Source organism: Labrus bergylta, chromosome 24 (assembly GCF_963930695.1).
Source record: "Labrus bergylta chromosome 24, fLabBer1.1, whole genome shotgun sequence".
NCBI lineage: Eukaryota > Metazoa > Chordata > Actinopteri > Labriformes > Labridae > Labrus > Labrus bergylta.
Window position 1 is genome coordinate 13400432 of NC_089218.1, and position 7500 is coordinate 13407931.

At 46.0% G+C, this 7500-nt stretch overlaps 8 non-coding genes and 5 pseudogenes across 8 annotated transcripts; all 13 read right to left on the reverse strand.

Annotated features, from left to right (window-relative positions):
* Positions 1-4177: 4177 nt before the first annotated feature.
* LOC114919259 (5S ribosomal RNA) lies at positions 4178-4296 on the reverse strand. Its single transcript, XR_003807728.2, has one exon. It is a non-coding gene; the product is annotated as a 5S ribosomal RNA (ribosomal RNA).
* A 143-nt stretch (positions 4297-4439) lies between these two features.
* On the reverse strand, positions 4440-4558 carry LOC114919246 (5S ribosomal RNA). The gene has a single exon (XR_003807715.1). It is a non-coding gene; the product is annotated as a 5S ribosomal RNA (ribosomal RNA).
* Positions 4559-4719: 161 nt separating this feature from the next.
* Positions 4720-4838, reverse strand: LOC114919263 (5S ribosomal RNA). Its single transcript, XR_010665843.1, has one exon. It is a non-coding gene; the product is annotated as a 5S ribosomal RNA (ribosomal RNA).
* Positions 4839-4999: 161 nt separating this feature from the next.
* LOC114917372 (5S ribosomal RNA) lies at positions 5000-5108 on the reverse strand (annotated as a pseudogene).
* A 145-nt stretch (positions 5109-5253) lies between these two features.
* Positions 5254-5372, reverse strand: LOC114917365 (5S ribosomal RNA). Its single transcript, XR_003807723.2, has one exon. It is a non-coding gene; the product is annotated as a 5S ribosomal RNA (ribosomal RNA).
* Positions 5373-5515: 143 nt separating this feature from the next.
* LOC114919264 (5S ribosomal RNA) lies at positions 5516-5634 on the reverse strand. The gene has a single exon (XR_010665647.1). It is a non-coding gene; the product is annotated as a 5S ribosomal RNA (ribosomal RNA).
* Positions 5635-5795: 161 nt separating this feature from the next.
* LOC114919268 (5S ribosomal RNA) lies at positions 5796-5904 on the reverse strand (annotated as a pseudogene).
* A 161-nt stretch (positions 5905-6065) lies between these two features.
* Positions 6066-6184, reverse strand: LOC114919255 (5S ribosomal RNA). Its single transcript, XR_003807724.2, has one exon. It is a non-coding gene; the product is annotated as a 5S ribosomal RNA (ribosomal RNA).
* Positions 6185-6345: 161 nt separating this feature from the next.
* LOC114919260 (5S ribosomal RNA) lies at positions 6346-6454 on the reverse strand (annotated as a pseudogene).
* A 143-nt stretch (positions 6455-6597) lies between these two features.
* Positions 6598-6716, reverse strand: LOC114919256 (5S ribosomal RNA). Its single transcript, XR_003807725.2, has one exon. It is a non-coding gene; the product is annotated as a 5S ribosomal RNA (ribosomal RNA).
* Positions 6717-6877: 161 nt separating this feature from the next.
* On the reverse strand, positions 6878-6986 carry LOC114919267 (5S ribosomal RNA; annotated as a pseudogene).
* A 161-nt stretch (positions 6987-7147) lies between these two features.
* On the reverse strand, positions 7148-7266 carry LOC114919273 (5S ribosomal RNA). The gene has a single exon (XR_003807733.2). It is a non-coding gene; the product is annotated as a 5S ribosomal RNA (ribosomal RNA).
* Positions 7267-7427: 161 nt separating this feature from the next.
* LOC114919274 (5S ribosomal RNA) overlaps positions 7428-7500 on the reverse strand; it is a 109-nt pseudogene continuing 36 nt past the window's right edge.

Sequence of the window (7500 nt, forward strand, 5' to 3'; positions counted from 1 at the left end):
TCGTTGTGGAGTCCAAAACTGCACAGATGTTGTTTGAAATGATTTTTCCAACCTACGCTCCGGCTCTGGTCCTTAAATTTGCCTATCAATTTGGCTCTTAGTGCTACTTTTTTTGTCAGTAAGTCAATCAAAGCTAACCCACCCTGATCTTTAGCCCCTATTATTGTTTTGTGAGCTATACTCGCTGCTTTGTTTCTCCAAATAAAGTCCCTAATGATCTTTGAGATCTCCGCGAAGGCCCAGTGCGGGAGCGCGCAAGTACTCAGCGCATGATTCACTTTGGACAACACGAGAGCATTTGTTACGGCTACCCTTCCTCTCAGCAATAGGCCCCTTGCCCTCCACAAATTCAAAGTTTTCTTAATTTTACCCACCACCTCTTTCCATGTTTCGTCATCACATTCATTCTCGTTTTTCCCCACACTCACTCCCAGCACTTTTCTTCTCTCCCCCACCGTTTTAAATCCCCACCTATTAGCGTAATTTGATTCCCTTCCCATATCCCCCCCTCCCTTTCCATGTCCCTGACCGTCTGTTTTATTGAAATGATTGAGTCTGCTATGTCCCTGTTTGGTATGCTGTATGATTGTGTTTGCTCTATGATAGTTCCTATTACTTCCCTGATTCTATTGGCTATTGTTTTTGCTATGATTTTGTAATCTGTGTTTAGTAAACTGATTGGTCTGTAGTTGTCCAGATTTTTATTGTCCCCCTTGTTTTTGTAGAAAATAGTAACCACCCCCTCCCCCAAGCTTTTCGGTATGCATTTGACTCTCTCAATATATTTACTTAGTTTGCCTAGTATGGGTACTAGCTGTTCTTTGAAAGCTAAATAAAATTCAGCAGTTAGGCCATCGCTACCAGGACTTTTGTTTCTGTTTAAACCCTCTAGAGCGCTTTTGATTTCTCCGTCCGTAAACTCACTTTCACACCATATTTTATCCTCGTCGCTAAGTTCCTTCTTTAAGGCACCCACAGCTCTGTCCGCGCTCGCACCATCACACTCCTGTCTCGTGAACAGGCTTTCATAGTAGCCTTTGACCGTTTTTAATATTTCAGTTTTATCCGTCACCCTTTCCCCTGCTGCGTTCACTAATTCGTTTATTTCTGTTTTTATTTGCTTTTGTTTCTCCAGACCCAGGAAAAAGGCTGTGCTCCTTTCCCCTTCATACAAATATTGTATTTTGCTCCTAATCGCTGCGCCCCTACATTTTTTTAGTTCGAACGCTTTTAACTGCTCTTTTAAGTGTATGTATTTTTCTGCGCAAGCATTATCTGCACTGTCGAGCAATGTTATTTCCTCACTTAGTTGTTTTCTTAGATTCTCTTCCATTTGATTTTCTCTCCACTTTTTCTCCTTACTATAGTTAATGCACTTTTTTTTGATTCTGACTTTTACCCCATCCCACCACACATTCATATCTTCATTCTCCCCCCACTCATATCCCACATCATTCAAGAATTTTTTCATGCTTTTCACAAACGCATCATCTTCTAGCAGACTTCCGTTAAAGCACCATATCCCTCCTTTACGTGAATCAGTTTCTTTTCCAAATGTGATTGTCATTCCTGCGTGATCGCTCCACGTATTGGTTTTATACTCAGCGCTTTTTACCCACTTCACCACCTCACATGTCACCAGGGAGAGGTCTATTCTTGATTGTTTCAGTCTGTTTAGCACGATTTGCCTTCTAGAGTAAGCCCTTTCCCATGGGTGCAGCAATCTCCATATGTCTAAGCACTGCTTGGTTATTATTAGGTCTTTCAGTGCCCCTCTGCTTACGTCCCCCTTGAACACATTATTTTTTGATACGTCTGTTGGCGTCATTGCCACATTGAAGTCGCCGATTATCACGCAGTTTCCTTCCCACCATTTGCTTATTTCTATAAAAAACGTTTTCCTTTCTTTTTCTCCGTTCGGCGCATATATATTTATAATTCTTAAATTTTTTGTTTCGTACATACAGTCTATAACTATAACTCTCCCCTCTTTATCCCCGTACACCAAATTAGCCCCTGTTACCCGATCCGTTTTGATTAGAACCGCCACTCCTCTCGCCCTTGGCGTACCATTGGAGCTAAAGATTTGGCCCACAAAGTCTTTTTTAATGTCTTCTACCAGGGAATCATCCCACCTGGTCTCCTGCACACACAGGATGTCATTTTGCCAGGAAAGCATGGATTGTCTCTTTTCCTTGCTTCGTAGTCCATTGGCGTTGATAGAAAATAAAATTAAGGCCATTATCAAAAAGGAAAAAAAAGAAAAACAAACGGATTTACCAGGGTTATTTCCAGCCATTATTTGTCTTTACTTTTTAATTTTTTAGCCAACTTCTTTCGTTGCCCCAAACTCAGTCTTTTTTGCGCGCTTGCCAGTTCACTAACATCCATTTCGCTGTCCGTTTCGTTTGGACTGGCGCTTTTAGTCAGGTTGTTTGCCCTGATTTTACTCCCTCCCGCCTGCCCCGGCACCCTCTCAGGCACCTCCCTCCCCTTTGTGCTCATGCTTACCCCTGGTTCTCCGTCCGTTCTGTCTCCCTTTTTCGCTTTCTTGCTCGTTTTCCGCTGCTTCTGTTGTCCCCCTCCTCCAGCCTGCTCCGGCGTCTCCAACTCGTTCTCTGCCACCTGCTCTCCTCCGCTCTCTCCGCTCTGCTCCATTTCTCCTCCGCTGCCCTCCTCCTCTCCGGTCTCCTCCTCGCTTTCTCCAGTCACCTCCTCCTCTCCTTCTGCCGCGTCCTTGTACACCTCCTCCTCCGCCTCATTCCTGCTCTCCTTTTCATTTTCACACTCGCAGTCATTTTCTCTTTTTCCACAGTTTTTACATTTTGCCAGGTTCGCGCTGCACTCACGTGCAAAGTGTCCCTGCACCCCACATTTGTGGCACATGAACTCCGGGCACTCTCGCAGGATGTGTCCCGGCTGGATACACATCCTGCACACTTTTTGCTGTCTGTCATGAATGACTCTGAAGAATTCGCTCCCCATCACTGTATTGAATTTTGTGGAGTACGGTAGCGACTGTACCTGGTCGTTGAACCGGACCCGGACAAACCTTGTTCCGTCGGCTATTGTTGTCCCTGGCCACATTCTTCTTTTAATCGGAGATGTGGGGTTCACTCCCCAGCCCGTCAGCTTCCACACGATTTCTTCATCCGTGATGTAGGCCGGCAGGTTCAGAAAGGACACCACCAGCTCGTCATTGTTTAGTTCTCTGGCTACAACTCTTGTCTCTCCAATTTTGAAGCCGTCCAGCAGCCTTTCTTTTCCCTTGATGTTGCTCACTGTTACTTCCAGTTTTTCCGGCCCGACGGTTCTGCACGCCAGCAGGCCCCCGCAGATCATTTTTAAATTGTTAATCACCTGCTGTAGAGGCACTTTTTCCCCCACCATTTCAATGTTTAGTGTCAGTTTTTTTTCGTAGGCCACTTTTGCCTCTCTTGTCTCAGCTCCCTCTGCACCTCTCACACTCTGCACACCAATCAGTCCTTGATTGTCCGCAGCTGGGGCAATCAGCTCACTGCTCCTCTCTCTTCCTCTCTCTCCGTTGTCCATACCATTCCTAGTTTCGTTTGCCATGTTTATCAGTCCTTTTTGTCCGTCGTCCTTTTCGTTGTCGTTTAATCCGTTCCGTTGTTTCAATGCCGTGTTTGTCTGTCCTTTTTCTTGTCCATTATCCATTTCTTTTTCCTTTTCTCCGGTCCGTTGTCCTGTCATCTTTGTAATCCGTCCGTGTGTGCTTGCTAGCGGCCCGCTAGCAAACATTTAAGAAATCAAAGGTCTTCCCAAAAAAAGGGGTAAACAGGTAAGAAAAAAGCAAAAAAGAAAAGCAATCCCCCTCACAGTCCGTGACTGCTGGGGGACGATCACTCAAGATCTGAGGACTTTAAACAAAACAAGGCATATATAACAAAAATGAAAAATAAGGACTCCTGCTCTCTCTGGCACGTCTGCTCTCTCCGGGCTCCACTCTGTCTTTGCCGTAAACGGGGCGTGTTCAGGGTGGTATGGCCGTAAGCCATTATTGTGTGCAGAAAGGGGCCTTTTAAAGATCTCATGCCCTCGGCCATAATGTGGGGGAGCAAATGCTCCCCCACATTATTGATTCTGGCTGAATTTTTGGACATGTGAATATGTCTCTATATGATGAAAGAAAAGCATATGATGAAAAAAATGAAAAAGCTTACAGCACCTGGTATTCCCAGGCGGTCTCCCATCCAAGTACTAACCAGGCCCGACCCTGCTTAGCTTCCGAGATCGGACGAGATCGGGCGTGTTCAGGGTGGTATGGCCGTAAGCCATTATTGTGTGCAGAAAGGGGCCTTTTAAAGATCTCATGCCCTCGGCCATAATGTGGGGGAGCAAATGCTCCCCCACATTATTGATTCTGGCTGAATTTTTGGACATGTGAATATGTCTCTATATGATGAAAAAAATGAAAAAGCTTACAGCACCTGGTATTCCCAGGCGGTCTCCCATCCAAGTACTAACCAGGCCCGACCCTGCTTAGCTTCCGAGATCGGACGAGATCGGGCGTGTTCAGGGTGGTATGGCCGTAAGCCATTATTGTGTGCAGAAAGGGGCCTTTTAAAGATCTCATGCCCTCGGCCATAATGTGGGGGAGCAAATGCTCCCCCACATTATTGATTCTGGCTGAATTTTTGGACATGTGAATATGTCTCTATATGATGAAAGAAAAGCATATGATGAAAACAATGAAAAAGCTTACAGCACCTGGTATTCCCAGGCGGTCTCCCATCCAAGTACTAACCAGGCCCGACCCTGCTTAGCTTCTGAGATCTGACGAGATCGGGCGTGTTCAGGGTGGTATGGCCGTAAGCCGTTATTGTGTGCAGAAAGGGGCCTTTTAAAGATCTCATGCCCTCGGCCATAATGTGGGGGAGCAAATGCTCCCCCACATTATTGATTCTGGCTGAATTTTTGGACATGTGAATATGTCTCTATATGATGAAAGAAAAGCATATGATGAAAAAAATGAAAAAGCTTACAGCACCTGGTATTCCCAGGCGGTCTCCCATCCAAGTACTAACCAGGCCCGACCCTGCTTAGCTTCTGAGATCGGGCTTGTTCAGGGTGGAATGGCCGTAAGCCATTATTGTGTGCAGAAAGGGGCCTTTTAAAGATCTCATGCCCTCGGCCATAATGTGGGGACATTATTGATTCTGGCTGAATTTTTGGACATGTGAATATGTCTCTATATGATGAAAGAAAAGCATATGATGAAAAAAATGAAAAAGCTTACAGCACCTGGTATTCCCAGGCGGTCTCCCATCCAAGTACTAACCAGGCCCGACCCTGCTTAGCTTCCGAGATCGGACGAGATCGGGCGTGTTCAGGGTGGTATGGCCGTAAGCCATTATTGTGTGCAGAAAGGGGCCTTTTAAAGATCTCATGCCCTCGGCCATAATGTGGGGGAGAAAATGCTCCCCCACATTATTGATTCTGGCTGAATTTTTGGACATGTGAATATGTCTCTATATGATGAAAAAAATGAAAAAGCTTACAGCACCTGGTATTCCCAGGCGGTCTCCCATCCAAGTACTAACCAGGCCCGACCCTGCTTAGCTTCCGAGATCGGACGAGATCGGGCGTGTTCAGGGTGGTATGGCCGTAAGCCATTATTGTGTGCAGAAAGGGGCCTTTTAAAGATCTCATGCCCTCGGCCATAATGTGGGGGAGCAAATGCTCCCCCACATTATTGATTCTGGCTGAATTTTTGGACATGTGAATATGTCTCTATATGATGAAAGAAAAGCATATGATGAAAAAAATGAAAAAACTTACAGCACCTGGTATTCCCAGGCGGTCTCCCATCCAAGTACTAACCAGGCCCGACCCTGCTTAGCTTCCGAGATCGGGCGTGTTCAGGGTGGTATGGCCGTAAGCCATTATGTTGTGCAGAAAGGGGCCTTTTAAAGATCTCATGCCCTCGGCCATAATGTGGGGGAGCAAATGCTCCCCCACATTATTGATTCTGGCTGAATTTTTGGACATGTGAATATGTCTCTATATGATGAAAGAAAAGCATATGATGAAAAAAATGAAAAAGCTTACAGCACCTGGTATTCCCAGGCGGTCTCCCATCCAAGTACTAACCAGGCCCGACCCTGCTTAGCTTCCGAGATCGGACGAGATCGGGCGTGTTCAGGGTGGTATGGCCGTTAGCCATTATTGTGTGCAGAAAGGGGCCTTTTAAAGATCTCATGCCCTCGGCCATAATGTGGGGGAGCAAATGCTCCCCCACATTATTGATTCTGGCTGAATTTTTGGACATGTGAATATGTCTCTATATGATGAAAGAAAAGCATATGATGAAAAAAATGAAAAAGCTTACAGCACCTGGTATTCCCAGGCGGTCTCCCATCCAAGTACTAACCAGGCCCGACCCTGCTTAGCTTCCGAGATCGGGCGTGTTCAGGGTGGTATGGCCGTAAGCCATTATTGTGTGCAGAAAGGGGCCTTTTAAAGATCTCATGCCCTCGGCCATAATGTGGGGGAGCAAATGCTCCCCCACATTATTGATTCTGGCTGAATTTTTGGACATGTGAATATGTCTCTATATGATGAAAAAAATGAAAAAGCTTACAGCACCTGGTATTCCCAGGCGGTCTCCCATCCAAGTACTAACCAGGCCCGACCCTGCTTAGCTTCCGAGATCTGACGAGATCGGGCGTGTTCAGGGTGTTATGGCTGTAAGCCGTTATTGTGTGCAGAAAGGGGCCTTTTAAAGATCTCATGCCCTCGGCCATAATGTGGGGGAGCAAATGCTCCCCCACATTATTGATTCTGGCAGAATTTTTGGACATGTGAATATGTCTCTATATGATGAAAGAAAAGCATATGATGAAAAAAATGAAAAAACTTACAGCACCTGGTATTCCCAGGCGGTCTCCCATCCAAGTACTAACCAGGCCCGACCCTGCTTAGCTTCCGAGATCGGGCGTGTTCAGGGTGGTATGGCCGTAAGCCATTATTGTGTGCAGAAAGGGGCCTTTTAAAGATCTCATGCCCTCGGCCATAATGTGGGGGAGCAAATGCTCCCCCACATTATTGATTCTGGCTGAATTTTTGGACATGTGAATATGTCTCTATATGATGAAAGAAAAGCATATGATGAAAAAAATGAAAAAGCTTACAGCACCTGGTATTCCCAGGCGGTCTCCCATCCAAGTACTAACCAGGCCCGACCCTGCTTAGCTTCCGAGATCGGACGAGATCGGGCGTGTTCAGGGTGGTATGGCCGTTAGCCATTATTGTGTGCAGAAAGGGGCCTTTTAAAGATCTCATGCCCTCGGCCATAATGTGGGGGAGCAAATGCTCCCCCACATTATTGATTCTGGCTGAATTTTTGGACATGTGAATATGTCTCTATATGATGAAAGAAAAGCATATGATGAAAAAAATGAAAAAGCTTACAGCACCTGGTATTCCCAGGCGGTCTCCCATCCAAGTACTAACCAGGCCCGACCCTGCTTAGCTTCC